Genomic DNA, 13589 nt, shown 5'->3' on the forward strand with positions numbered 1-13589 from the left:
CAGTTTGAAAACCATCAGTCTCTCACCCACCTTAAATATATTGCTGAGAGGCCTGTGAAAGACTAAAAAGCACCCTCGAAGAGCATCACTTTTTATTTTAAAGGGGTAGTTCACCCAAAATTCTGTCAACATTTACTGAATCGCAAATTAAGTTAATTTTGAATTTAGCCTGAAAGATTTCTGTTCTTCTTTTGAAAATCCAGGTAACCAAAACTTTGAAGATCTTGTGTATGGATTAACTGGTTCACGCCATGAATATTGCTTGAATGGTGTTAAGAAGAAAACCAAATCAAGCAGTTTAAACCTGTTCTCATGAAGAGATATGATTGCATTGCTTATTTATATGACATATGGTAAGCTCAAAAGCTCAAACACCTTTTGGTTTCTAAGTAGTCCTTTTTAGTTAATAGTCACCAACTAGCATGTTCCGGAAACCATCTTGATAACCTTCAGCTAGTATGACCAGCAGCTGCTTTGGTGCAGTTAAATACCAGCTAGGAGTTTAACCTGTATTTTTAAACCTGAATGAGTCAAGAGTATAACACATTTTAGTATGTAAATGCATCCATGATATTCATGAAGGAAGTTATGAATTACTTTTGTAGTCCCAGAGACAAGGATTCTTCAGGCCCAGCTTTCGACTTCTCCCTCTAGGCATAACAGTGAACAAGTGACTCACCTCAGTGAAGTTTTTGTGTCGCTCATTGAATTTGTTTTTTTTTGCATTCATCTCTCTGGGCCAGTATGACAGCATATGAAACGAAAAGCCAAAGCTCAATTTAATTTTACTAAGAACTATGAATAAATAGTGTAATGCCTAATTGAATGTGTATGTTTACTCAGGATGGCGTGTTCCGAATGAGTCTGTCTCCTGATGGCACAGTGCTGGCTGTGATCCACTTCTCTGGCAGTCTCAGTCTCTGGGATATTCCATCATTCAAACTGAGAGGAAGCTGGAAACAAGAGGAACAAGTAATAAAATAACTCTGTGTGTGTGTGCCCGATTTCAGAGACTTGAAGCTGAAGTATATGCATTTCTACGCCACTATTCCAATCAATGAAAATGAAATAAATCATGACTGTTTTTAAACAGGTTTCTTGAACACTACTGGCCTGTCATTGGTCAGGAAATTTGATAGTCACACCCATGGCTCGAATTGAGGGGGGTGGAGGGGGCTTGCTAGGGTTGAAAAAAATTACTAAATGGATCCCCTTGGTAAAACTACCATCCCCTTTAGATTAATAATACTCATTATGTAAGCATTATCATGCAAATGAAATTTAAAAATTCTCTGCTTATGATAATTCACAAACTAAATAGCTGGCCAATCAGTACTGTAACAAGTGGCTCACAAGTGGAAGCAAGGTTGTTTTTTTTGTTTTAGTTTTTTTTTCGCACAAAATGGTTCATGCGCAACTTTTGAAGTTCTTTAAAAAGAAGACAACAGAAAAGGTTTGATTTTTTTCTTTATTATAGTTTAATGACATTCCCGACATTGTTATTATGCTGTATGTGGGAATGTGAAGGACTGAGAGACCATAGGAGAGCTGACAAAAACCAAACAAAAACACGTCTTGAGAGTCCAAAAGCATTCACTGCACAATGAAGCCTGTTAGAATGCCCTTATAATTCAAACAATAAAAGACCCATGTATACGTTTTTATGTTTTTATATTCATTGCACAAGCAATGTACTTTTCTGAATATCAGCACATGTGCACGAGCACAAATGTCCTATTAATTTTATACAACAGTACATAGCAACACGGTGTTTCGTTCCTTGAATGAATCAGAATTTGAATGAATTGAATGAGCCAGTGATTCAAAGTCCATTCAGATGGACCCACTTATTTAGTTTCTAATTGAATTATCTGTCATGGACTTGGACTTGCTGCCACCTACCGGCGTTTTGTCATCATTATTTACCCATGACAGGCCTAAACCCAGTCTCAGCCTCCGACGATCACACCCACTGGCCCTTGGCTAAATGTCTGATGCATATGAGACACAAAAGTTGAAACACTTCAGGAGTGTCGAAGTCATCATGGGATTGGTTGAATTATACAGGATTTCTGGGAGACGTGTATGTCACATTCTTTAATGTTTCACCTGGAAACAAAAAACCACCACCTCACGAAAGAACAAAGCCATTGAGTTTACAACTGTGATGACGAGAGCTTATCAGAAACAATTGAATGCTGGATATTCAATAGTATGTCAAATATTTAAAGTTCACGGCATAGAATCTTTTAAATACGTCCGAGTGTTTTACTAACCAGTCTGTTATTGGAGGAACATTTTCAATCAAACCAATGTTTTGAAAGTGTTTACATTTTTCATCCAGATCAATATACAAAGGCCAACCTGGTTGGCTCTGCATATTAAAGTTACCATGAAATCAAAATACATATTTGTATCTGTTCTCTGACATGGCATGACATGTGCCCTTTGAAACAACCTGTCACTCACATAATTATTGCAACAATTAGCAAATAACAACAAATCAACAATCCAGTCAGTTGCCGATGGACAAAATCAAGTCCTGCTCAACTTTGTTTTCTTGTTCGAGAATCTCTATATTTAGAGATCTATCCCGAGCCTTCTGCATGTAACTTTACACAAAAACAAAGTCATGATTATTTACAAGTGTCCAAGAAGAATTACGAAGATAATAAGTATTCAGTTGGTCATGTGATTTCAAGATGGCTGCCTCCATGAGGTGACCCTCTACTTATAGAATATATTAGCTTTTAATTACTTGTTATTACAGTGTGTATGTCATTTAAAAATATATATTTCTTTCTATTTTTCAACATTTCATTGTGTAAAACTTTAACAATCAAAACTAGGTAAAAGAAAATATTTTGAAATGGAAAAATTATACACTTCAGCTTTAATATCTCTTACAACGGCACAGCCAGAAATGAACACACCTTTCAGCAATATGTCATAATACGATTTATTTGTTCTTGCGCATACGTGCTTGTGTGTCATCTCTCTTTGTGGCACTTGAAGTTCAAACTTCCGATGTCGTGCTGCTACGTTCCACTGATTTGCCCACCACTTTCTGTTCAGCATGGGTTCTGTCACTTCAGAAAAAAACACCCCTAGCTATCTTTTATTACACTCTCCTACTTGTTCTCGCTTTCGTTTAGCCGGGATTTGACGAGATCAACCCAGAAAAGAAGACTCTGCTGGAGAAGAGAAAGAAGATAAAAGGTAGCCAGACCCTCAACTTTAGATGTGTATCTACTCCTACACTTACCTAGCCCTATTAATTATGTAGTGAGTCCAGACAGAGGCAGTGGGAGGGAGAAGAATGCCTTAATAAAGCCCTGCGTCTTGTGTCTTCGTGGAGAGGCGTTAAATTCAGGCAGTGACATTTTGATTGTGGGTTTAGATCACACGTTTTCATAAAGCTTGTCTGTCTGCTTGTCCTTGGTTCGTGCTTTTTTCTCCGTTTCCTCTTTGAAAATGATGTTTCTAAATCATCTATCATGTTTAGCTGTGGAATGGTGACTTTTAAATGAACGAACGTCTGTGAAATGTTTTATTTATTATATTTAGATTTTTTTTTCTGTCTTGTCTTCCTCAGCACCTGTCTCTTTCTCTGTCTCTCTTCTCAGATAACTATCAGCACCAGTTTCTGCTAGATGTGAGCTGGTGGAGTGAGACTGCTTTGATTTTAGCCCGCTGTTTTGGGGCTCTCTCTTACTTGGCAAGTCCTGCTAGTGGTTTGAAACCTCGCCGCAGTCACCTCGGCCCATTATGGGGAGCTCCTCAGTTTGGAGGTGTGTCTTTTGTATCTGTATTGGTTTTCCTCAGTGAATATTGAATGTTACTGATATATTTGTGAGGATTGTGGTGACAGTTGAAAATTTAAGAAACATAATGAATATTGCTTTTTAATTGGCCATTAAGTTTGACAAAAACGCCATACTTCTGTATTTTATGATCCATCCTGGTCTTGCTAGTTTAAATCAGTGTCTCTGTAGCTTAATATATTTAAATGATTTCCAAAAAATTATTACTCTCAGCTAATGGACGCAAAATCATGTGACATCTTTCATTTATTAATATAATATATTTGTTTAAAAGTTGTGTGGCCGGCTTTTTTGGAAAGATTAATACTTTTATTTTAGCAAGGATGCATAAAAAGGGGCTGTAATGACTTTGGAAAAATAATAATAATAATTTGCATATATATATATATATATATATATATATATATATATATATATATATATATATATATATAGTTTTAAAATGTATTGAAAATGGGTATTTTAGTCTTTTAAAGGTTTCTACTGTTGTTGTATTTTTTTATTTGTATTAATACAGCCCTAGTAAGCATAACAAACTTTTGACCCCAAACTTTTAAACAATAATATAATATTGTCAAAAGAAAGATGTATTATTTTAAACCCCAGTGACAACACACTTCTCCCTCCAGAACATTGTCTTTTCATTCATAGCCGCTGATGACAGTAATTACTTCTGTAAAGGAAGTCGCATCATTCAGACACTCTCTCTCTATCTTAAGGCCATCATCATAAAAGTGCTTTACTGCCCCTCATCCTCAGATACGAAAAAATCTCATCTCTTCCATCTCCACCTCATTGTTTTTTGGTGCCTACCATTGATGTAAAGCTCTCACAGCTAGAGTGATGTGAACCTGGAGGGAAGTACAGAGGGATGAGAAAAGAAGGAAAGTGAGAACATGAGAGAGATGTCGGTTTTTATTCTGGCTGGATGTTGGTTTGACGGTTTCCTCACTCCGTAGGGAAATGCAGCACACAGCTGCGGTGTCGTCTGTGTGAAGTTTGTTTGATAGATTTTTCAGTGTGTGAGAAAGAGAGAAACAAACAGGTACTGCAAGAAAAAATGTGTTTGTGTCCTGCGAAAACAGTGTTTGTTAGTCTTCCAAGTGGATATTGAAAATCACCCAATCTTGTTTTTTATTTTTTTTTAATAGTCGAAAAAATTGTTCCAGAAAGTTTCATTAACTTTTCTTTCTCCTCGAGACCAACCAACCAAATCTTCTTAATCTCTCTCCTTCAGTCTCTCTCTGTCCTCCCAGTGTGAGGTAAAGCAGGCCCATAAGCACTCTTCTCTGGAGAGCTGCGTGACGGGTGAAGAGGACGATAGAGATGATGACTCAGACTCGGACAGAGCTCACGGCGAAGGCACACTATTTCAGATATGTGAATCAGGGCCTGTACTACGAGACTGAGATGGAATGCTTCGCCCTTCCCCGAAAACGACCACGCACTGTTATCAAGAAGAACTTCTTGGTCAGTCTGAGGCCCACCACACCAGAGCAGGACTACCAGAGTGAGGTGAGTACTATAACACCAAGACGGAGCAAAACTGCACACTCAACCAAACGTACTTGGCTGAAATGTAAGGTAGAGTGTTTATAATGAGCAGATGACTATATTTTCATGCCTATTACTAAACTACTCACCAAACATCTTAGCATCAAACTTATATAAAATGTAAGTATTTTCAGAGCTTACAGAGACTTTGTTCCATTCACTGTGCTTCTTTGGGAGAATGTGGGTGCTATAGACTTCTTTTGATGTGATTTGCTATTTTCTTTTTGATGACGATTACTTAGCAGAATCATGGGTAATGTAGTTATCATAAAAAATGAATTCTGTCATGGAGAAAATATATGGAATTTTTACTTATGGGACCCCACTTTTGAACTCTGTAAAGGGATGGTTCACCAAAATTTAGGTTTAACTCAAGTATGGTTTTCGCCTTGAAAATAGCCAAAGAAGCTGGTATGACATTTTAAAAAACTAAACAAAACAAACTCACCCTCATGTTTCACATTATAAATAAAGTAAGCCTTTTTACGAGCATAACAATGCATGTAACATGAGCAGATGAGCTGCAAAGATGTACGTAGACCTTGAACAGTACCTAGCAACATCAGCCCAAGTTCATTAATATTCAAGAGCTTAGCCTTTTACATATAGTCGCATCACAAAACCTTCCGAGTGTGGAATGAAAGTGAGAGAGGAAGATGAATGCTGGAGGGATTCAGACGGGAAATAGCATGAAGATGTCAACCTCAAAGTAACAAAACAGCGTTTTGTGAGATACCGCAGCTCTTAATAGATTTACTTTATTGCTGTAATATTAACAGGTCCATGAGTTTTAGATGGACCATAAATAAGACTGAGCACTTTCAGTAGAAGTTTATCTGGTGATTTGTGTGTGTGTGTGTGTGTGTGTGTGTGTGTGTTTTCACAGATTGATAACGAGGAGCATGGAGAAGTTCTCAATCTTGCTGAAGCATATGGTCTGGATTCTGATCTTGTCTATAAGAGACAGTCGAGAACATCTACAGTCAGCATCGCTTCCTTTCAGGACTACTTGGTAAAAGTCAATCCTTGACCACAGTATTTGTAACAAAAACATTTTGAAATGCAAATCACAAGCATTTCCCCCCACTTTGTTTGTACTTGAAGTGTAGGGTTCCCTAGACATTTTTATGACCAAAATAGGTGCTTAGTATGAGTAGTTCTTAACTGTTTATTTTTTTCCATAGAGTAAGATAAAAAAAAAAAAAAAAAGATAATGGGTCCTGCATTAGTGTGTGGAGCGGGTTCCAGAGGATGTGGACGCGGCCAAAGAGCTCCTGCAGTACAGCCTGAAAGGAACCGACCTGAAAGCACTGATCACCATCGTCATCCAAAATTATGTCAAAACGTCCGTCTTAGTAAGTATCCTACAGCAGACATAGCCGGCTGAACGCAGGCCACTGTATCAGTCTTTATATTAATCAAACAGCAACAACAAAGAAATCACTCACTTTTCTTGATTAAAAAGCTTTTATAACTTTAATAAAGTATAATCTTTAAGTTACACAGTCCAACATGCAATGCTGTTTTACATTTGATTACTTTATTCAATTTCTGTACCTAAAAACTTATGCTAGACCTACCTAAAAAAAAAGCAAAATCACTGTTTATTGTTTTTATCTTTACTCTATTGTACTTATTTGTGCTGTTGCTTGTTGTTGGATAGAACATTCTTCTTCTCTTTTTTTTATTAGAAAGTATAGTTTTTCCATTAACATAGCACATACCGAACTGTACCGGAAAAACCCTGATATATGCCATATATATATATATATATATATATATATATTTATTTATTTATTTTTTTTTTTTTATTTTATTTTTTTTGGAGCAATAGCCAAAAATAAATTGTATGGGTCAAAATTATAGATTTTTCTTTTATGCCTAAACATTAGGATATTAAGTAAAGATCATGTTCCATATGTCATAAATTTCCTACCATAAATGTATAAAAACTTAATTTTAGTAACTAATTTTATAGTAATATGCATTGCTAAGGAGTCAATTTGGACAATTTTGGACTTGGACATCTGAAACCCTTATGACTGGTTTTGTGGTCCAGGGTTACATATTTACATATAAATTCAGATGTTTCAAATATTTTCAGATTTTTCTGTCCACTATTTGAGTGAATTTAAATGTATAAACATAGTTATCCAAATGTATCCAAAAATATATTTGGTAAAGTCCTTTTTGCCCCCATATGCCCTTTGTGGGACCCTCGAAACCTAGTTTAAGAACTCCTGCACGAGCACATACAGCAGTCACAAAACTACTAGTCACATAATAATAGCCACAAAACTCCAAATTTGATTACATGGCATGTTTAAAAGCTGGACTATTTTTAACTCGACTTAATAACTTTTTGAATTATCCTGAATAGTTTTACCATGCAATCTGCCCAAGAGCTAAAGCACAGCAGGCTCTCAGCGCACTAATTAAAGCACCACCGCTAAATGTAATGATAAAAAGAAAGAAAAATAAAATACAGATAAACTAGTTGATCTTACTAATGCACTAGTTGGTTGTGTGACGTGACCCACTCCTAGTAGATGTTCTCATAACCCTCATGAGGAAGTTAAATTCAGTGGAAGAGATCTTGGAGACAGCACAGATGGGAAGGGAGAGAAAGAAAGAGCAGGAGACAGATAAAGAGAAGCGAGAGGAAGGGAAGCAGGATAAAATTAAAGCCGTTTATAGATTTATTTCTAATCTGCATAAGGTAATTTATGCCTCTGTTGTGCTTTGCCCAAGAGGCCTTTAATGAAAGAGCCCTTGCTGAGCACAAATTATGAACATTCACACAATCGTTAGGGAGGAAGTTATAGACAAAAAAATCGTAGATTGGCTAACATTTGCTGTTAACACTGCACTAATCAAAACACACTTGTTTACACACAGACAAAATTGCCTAATTTTCCATAGCGTAACTCACGCTCTCCATGCATATCACACAGAACTGTATCTAATTTGCGCTTAATTACTGTACGTTTCCGCCAGCGGTCTGACGCCAGAGTGTGTGTTTGTGTGTTTACTCCTCAGGCTGTTTGTTTGTATGCAGTCAGCATATTTAATGTGCGTGTTAATATGGCTGTTTATGAGTGGCTGTCTCTGTGAATGATGCATGATGTCCTTTTCCCTCCATCAAAAGAAGAAATAATGATTGACCGAGAGAAAACCGAGAAATAATGCAGAAACAGAAGGAAAAATAGAAACAAAAGCTTTAAGAGAGCAAAAGAGATAAAGAGTGACAGAAAGAGAAAATAGACAGGCACATCAACATTGAGAAAGAGAGCGACGTTAATGGTGTACTTTAATTTCACCCGATGTTCAGCTGTGGTAATGCAACGACAGAAAAGACAATCATCATTCTGTTAATTTCTTTTTAACTACGCCGCTATTATAGCAATGGTGTAGTATCGATCAGATTGCTGGGTTTCGCTGAAGGTGTGTGTGTGTGTGTGTTAGAGAAAGTTCAATGCTCCTCTCTTCTCTCACTATCACAGCTACATTGCATATTTTGATAGTGATTCTCCTTAACAATGTCTGCCTGTCAATCAGGCTTCAGTCTCACAGTAATTTTCTCCCAGTTGAAAATGACACTTCCTGCAGTTAATTCAGCTCCAGCACGGACTCCTTTCAAACATGCAGCAGTTTTCGAGATCATTTCAGGCTTATGTGTGCTGCCTATTTTAAACCTTATTTATAAAATAAAATATAAAATGGGGACAAATGTTTCTGTTTTGCATTGATACAATATTTTGCTTGTCTTTGCTTTAATTTTTGAGCATAATAATACATTTTTTATTGAGCCTAAATGAGGAAAATGTAAATATAATTTAAATTGCGTGTCACAAGCACAGTATATTACTGAAACTATGAAACTAGCCAAGTGGAGCCAAAAATATCATAATTCTAGATGACATACGAATTGTAGTGTTGTTGCGGAAACACTGATCTATATAAAATGAAATATATGAAGTAAGGAATAATTGTATAATCGAACAATTATTCTGGTTATACTACAGTTACCACACTTCAGGACATCAATCCGATGATTGATTAAATGGGTTCATCTGGTTTTTGTACTTAAATCGCTAATGTGAGTAGGACTATTTCTTCCGCATCTCATCCAATGCCTCTTTTGCTAGTACCAAAACGTCGTTTTAAAGCTGGTAACGGAGGCTTGAGATGTTGATAGCATTCTAATGCAGTTATTAATTTAGTTATTAGAAGCGAGAGCGACAGAAAAACACAGAGAGAGAGAAAGATAGAGAGAGCGCTATTGTGAATTAGGCTAACATCTGTGTATTTCTAAACATTTATCTGCTACTGTGTCTCTAAACAGCGCTGTTATTACATCGCTAGTTGGAAATGTCATGTGTAGCCTTTAAGTTGCTAACTGATGAAATCGTCAGGACAGCGTTATTAAGGTTTTATTATGCGAAGTGATACGGAACTGTAATGCGGTCAAGAGAGCTGCCTGGAACTACGTTCGCCGTGCGTTTCCCAGAAAATAATTGCACACCTCAGAACGTTCGTCAGCCAATCACACTCAAGCATTCAACAGCCCCGTAGTATAATTTATAATAATACATAGCTCTAATCTGTATACTTTGATTATTGCACTATTGAATGATTTTGAATGATTTTTATTATTTTTTTATTTCAGTAATTTTATTGGTGCTATGTGTACAGATTGGCTTCCAGACAACAAGTGTAAAGTTAATCACTCAACTTTCAGGATTTACTTTTTTTTTGTTAAATACTACGTGAAAATTAGTTATATACATGAACCGTATTCTTCAGTTTGATTTTATTGCTTTAGTATTTTCCTCTTATTATGTTTCTGACTTGAATGCATGTCATCTTGTAATAACAAATTTTTTTTTTTTTTGAAGCTGGAACAAGATGTGAAGATGCTTTTGCCTGTTTTTGCATGCTTCTGCACAATTTGCATGCTGATTGGTGTTTCGATATATCCATCTTTATTGTTTGTTGTCGCATTGTTCTCACACTTTATTTGGGCCTACACCTCTAGCTCCCATTTAAATAAGATTTAAATATTCATATTCATTTATATTTTTTATTACAAATTAAAAATCCTTAAATATCTTGTATTGCATATAAATTATAGATATAGATAATTTGAGGCCAGAAAACAGAAGAGCCTCAAACTGCTGAGTTAAAGGGCATCTGAGGCAAAAGCGCAGTGTTGATTGAAATGAAATAATGCATCACATCAGTGGCACCTTAAATTTTGATGTCAATTTGCATGCAACTTGTAAATTGTGTTATTGATGTGGTGTTTGAAACTGTTTTTGTGATTAAACCCTGTATTTAATTACTTTTCAGTCTTTGTTTTGTTGGAAAATTGGTCTAAATGTAAAAAAAAAAAAAAACTGTATTAGTTTGGAATGTCACCTATTACTAACCTGCCTCTTTTTTTGTTTTCCAAAGCAAATCAATAGCCTATTTCTTTTCTCTTCTCTTAACCAGCCTGCTAAGCAATCATTCTAATGACTTTTACTTTTACAAGTTCTTAAATGGTTTTTATAGTATTTTTCCCCTTTTTTTCAAGTTTGACCATGTCAGTAGTCAGTTTTGACACTTTTAAAGACAAGCGACCTTCATCACACTAGTTGTTTGGCGAGCTGACAGCTGTGTGCCGATTCAGTGCACTTTTAAAATGTTGCTTCTACACTCAGGCCATCCATAAACCCTTGACACGCCATTGAATTCTGCTTTAGTTTCATTACAATCTGAACGACTGGAAAAGAATCGTTCTAGCGTGTGTAGGCCAGCAATAGACGTGCGCTACGTGTCCACGAGCGAGTGTGTTTATACATAGGCTATTCGTTCAATCTTCTTTTATCAAGTTTGCATTGCGATAACATCCTGCAGTTCAATATTCTTACTCAGTCAAAATGATCTGTGCTTGTGTGCGTGTCTCATTGGCATACAACAGGATGCTCAGGTTTCCGCAGTAATGCAGAGAGAATGAGATGAGATTGTAATTGCCTTCTGTGGATTCTCAAGTTGACTGATACACGCGCTCGCATGGGCATCCAGGCAATCAGGCATCGGTCGCCTCACATTAGCCTGTCTTTGATGACCTAATCTGGGTCTATAATGGCTCACTACCCTTTCAGCACTGTTCTCCCTCTGTTTGCAGCCCTTTTCTTCTCCACTATCAAATCGCCCCATTCACCTGTATTTCCTTGTAATGCCTTTCATTAAATCTGTAAGCCTCTATGCACATGTCTGTCAAATCATCCACCCCTCCCCCAGATTGTGTGAAGCTTTATTTTATTACACCGTTTTCATGGATATTAGCGGTGGCTCTCTGAAGTGGATGGATGCTGATAAACTCCAGATAAGACTGTGTTTGCATGCTTAATCCTGTTGATCTTGTGCTCTTCCAGACTGACTCTAGAGCAGAAGGAGCTCTGCAGAAGTAGATCGAAGCTTCTCTGCTATCTGGACCACTTGGCCGCTTATGAAAAAATTCAATAAAAATAAATCAATAAAGCTTTAAAATTACAGAATATGGCTTTAATGGAAACCAGTTTGGGTTTTAAAAAGATATATTATGGAGAACAGGATTTTCTCTTTTCTTCCTCCCCAGACCAAAACCGTTTTGGGAAAACTAAGCTGGTAGCACTTTATACTACCCTAATTTACATATCACATCTAGCCTATACTCCAAAATTAGAATTTATCGCTGTCATCTCCCTGGTATACTTTTTTCCTCTTCAAAACTGTGGCAACACACACTGCAAAAAAAAAAAAAGACTTCTTAATGAGTTTTTAATTAGTTTTTTTGGACTTTTGTTTTCAGGAGAAAATATTAAAAATCTGTAGAACAAGATAAATTGACTTGAGAACCACTGCATTAGATATGTTTTTAATATAATTGCATTTTGTTATAATGTTCCGGTGACTTTCACCTTCTTTTACTGCCTGTGCACCGACATAATAGACTTTACAAATGTATCTTCTAAAAATAAAGTTTAAAGTTTAATATCTTATTCACTATTGCTTTTCAACTAAATCGAAGTGACATGACATACAGCCAAGTATGGTGACCTTCAATTTGTCTGCATTTAACCCATCCAAAGTGCACACACACAGCAGTGAACACGCGCACCAATAAACACAGACACTGTGAACACACACCTGGAGCAGTGGGCAACCATTTATGCTGTGGTGCCCGGGGAGGTGGTATTGAGGGTGGAGAGAGCGCTGTACAGTCATTCCCCCCACCTACAATAACTGCCGGCCCGAGACTCGAACTCACAAACTTTGGATTATGAGTTTGACTCTCTAACCATTAGGCCACGACTTCCCCAACCTTGTTTCAAAGGGATTTTAGATATTTTAACTGGAAATTAAAACTATTAAGAACAGCTTTTTAAAGGACATTAAGTCACTAGTTCCAAGTGTTTCTAATATAGTGTGTGTATGTGTAAAATCAGAATCAGAATCAGAATCAGAAAGAGCTTTATTGCCAAGTATGCTTACGCATAAAAGGAATTTGTTTTAGTGACATAAGCTTCCAGTACACAGAGAGGACAAGACACAGAAAAAAAAAAAAAAAAAAAGATTTACAAATTGGCAAATAAATAAATGTATAAACAATTGTGCTATAAATGATAATGGAATATGATTGAGTGAGATGCAGGAATGTTCTAGGATGGAGGGTTAACAAATAAATATAAAAATAAAATAAAAAATAAAAATTAGAGATGCACCGATTATACATTTCTTGCCCGATTCCAATTTCTGATTGTTTTCTAAGTGTTACTTGCCAACACCGATTTTTGCAGATCTTTTGCAGAAAATTCAGATTTTCTTTCAAAAAATTATAATTGACAGCATATATAGACAAAAATCTACACTTTTTTTAATGCAAAAAAATAAATAATATATATATATATAAATAAATATAATAACATTACAATTCTCCCAATCTAGACAAAGTTATAGATGTTCTCTCACTTAAACAACTCTCAAAATAAAGCGCTCTGTCACTAGAAAAAAGGTAGAAATAACAGTTGCCGTACTATTTATCAATTTCCCATTGTTTCTCAAATTGTCATTTTTCACTAACCTTATTAATTCAGTTAGAATAATAAGAAACTGTAGAGCTGTTACCGTTCAAATCTTTCCACTGCAGCAAACATAGAACATCAGCAAACATCTGAAGTGGCA

At 36.2% G+C, this 13589-nt stretch overlaps 1 pseudogene; it reads left to right on the forward strand.

The window, feature by feature from the left end:
* Positions 1–13589, forward strand: part of LOC113037909 (neuroblastoma-amplified sequence-like) — a 146009-nt pseudogene that overhangs the window by 13971 nt on the left and 118449 nt on the right.

This window comes from Carassius auratus, chromosome 20 (genome assembly GCF_003368295.1).
Source record: "Carassius auratus strain Wakin chromosome 20, ASM336829v1, whole genome shotgun sequence".
In the NCBI taxonomy this organism is placed as follows: Eukaryota; Metazoa; Chordata; class Actinopteri; order Cypriniformes; family Cyprinidae; genus Carassius; species Carassius auratus.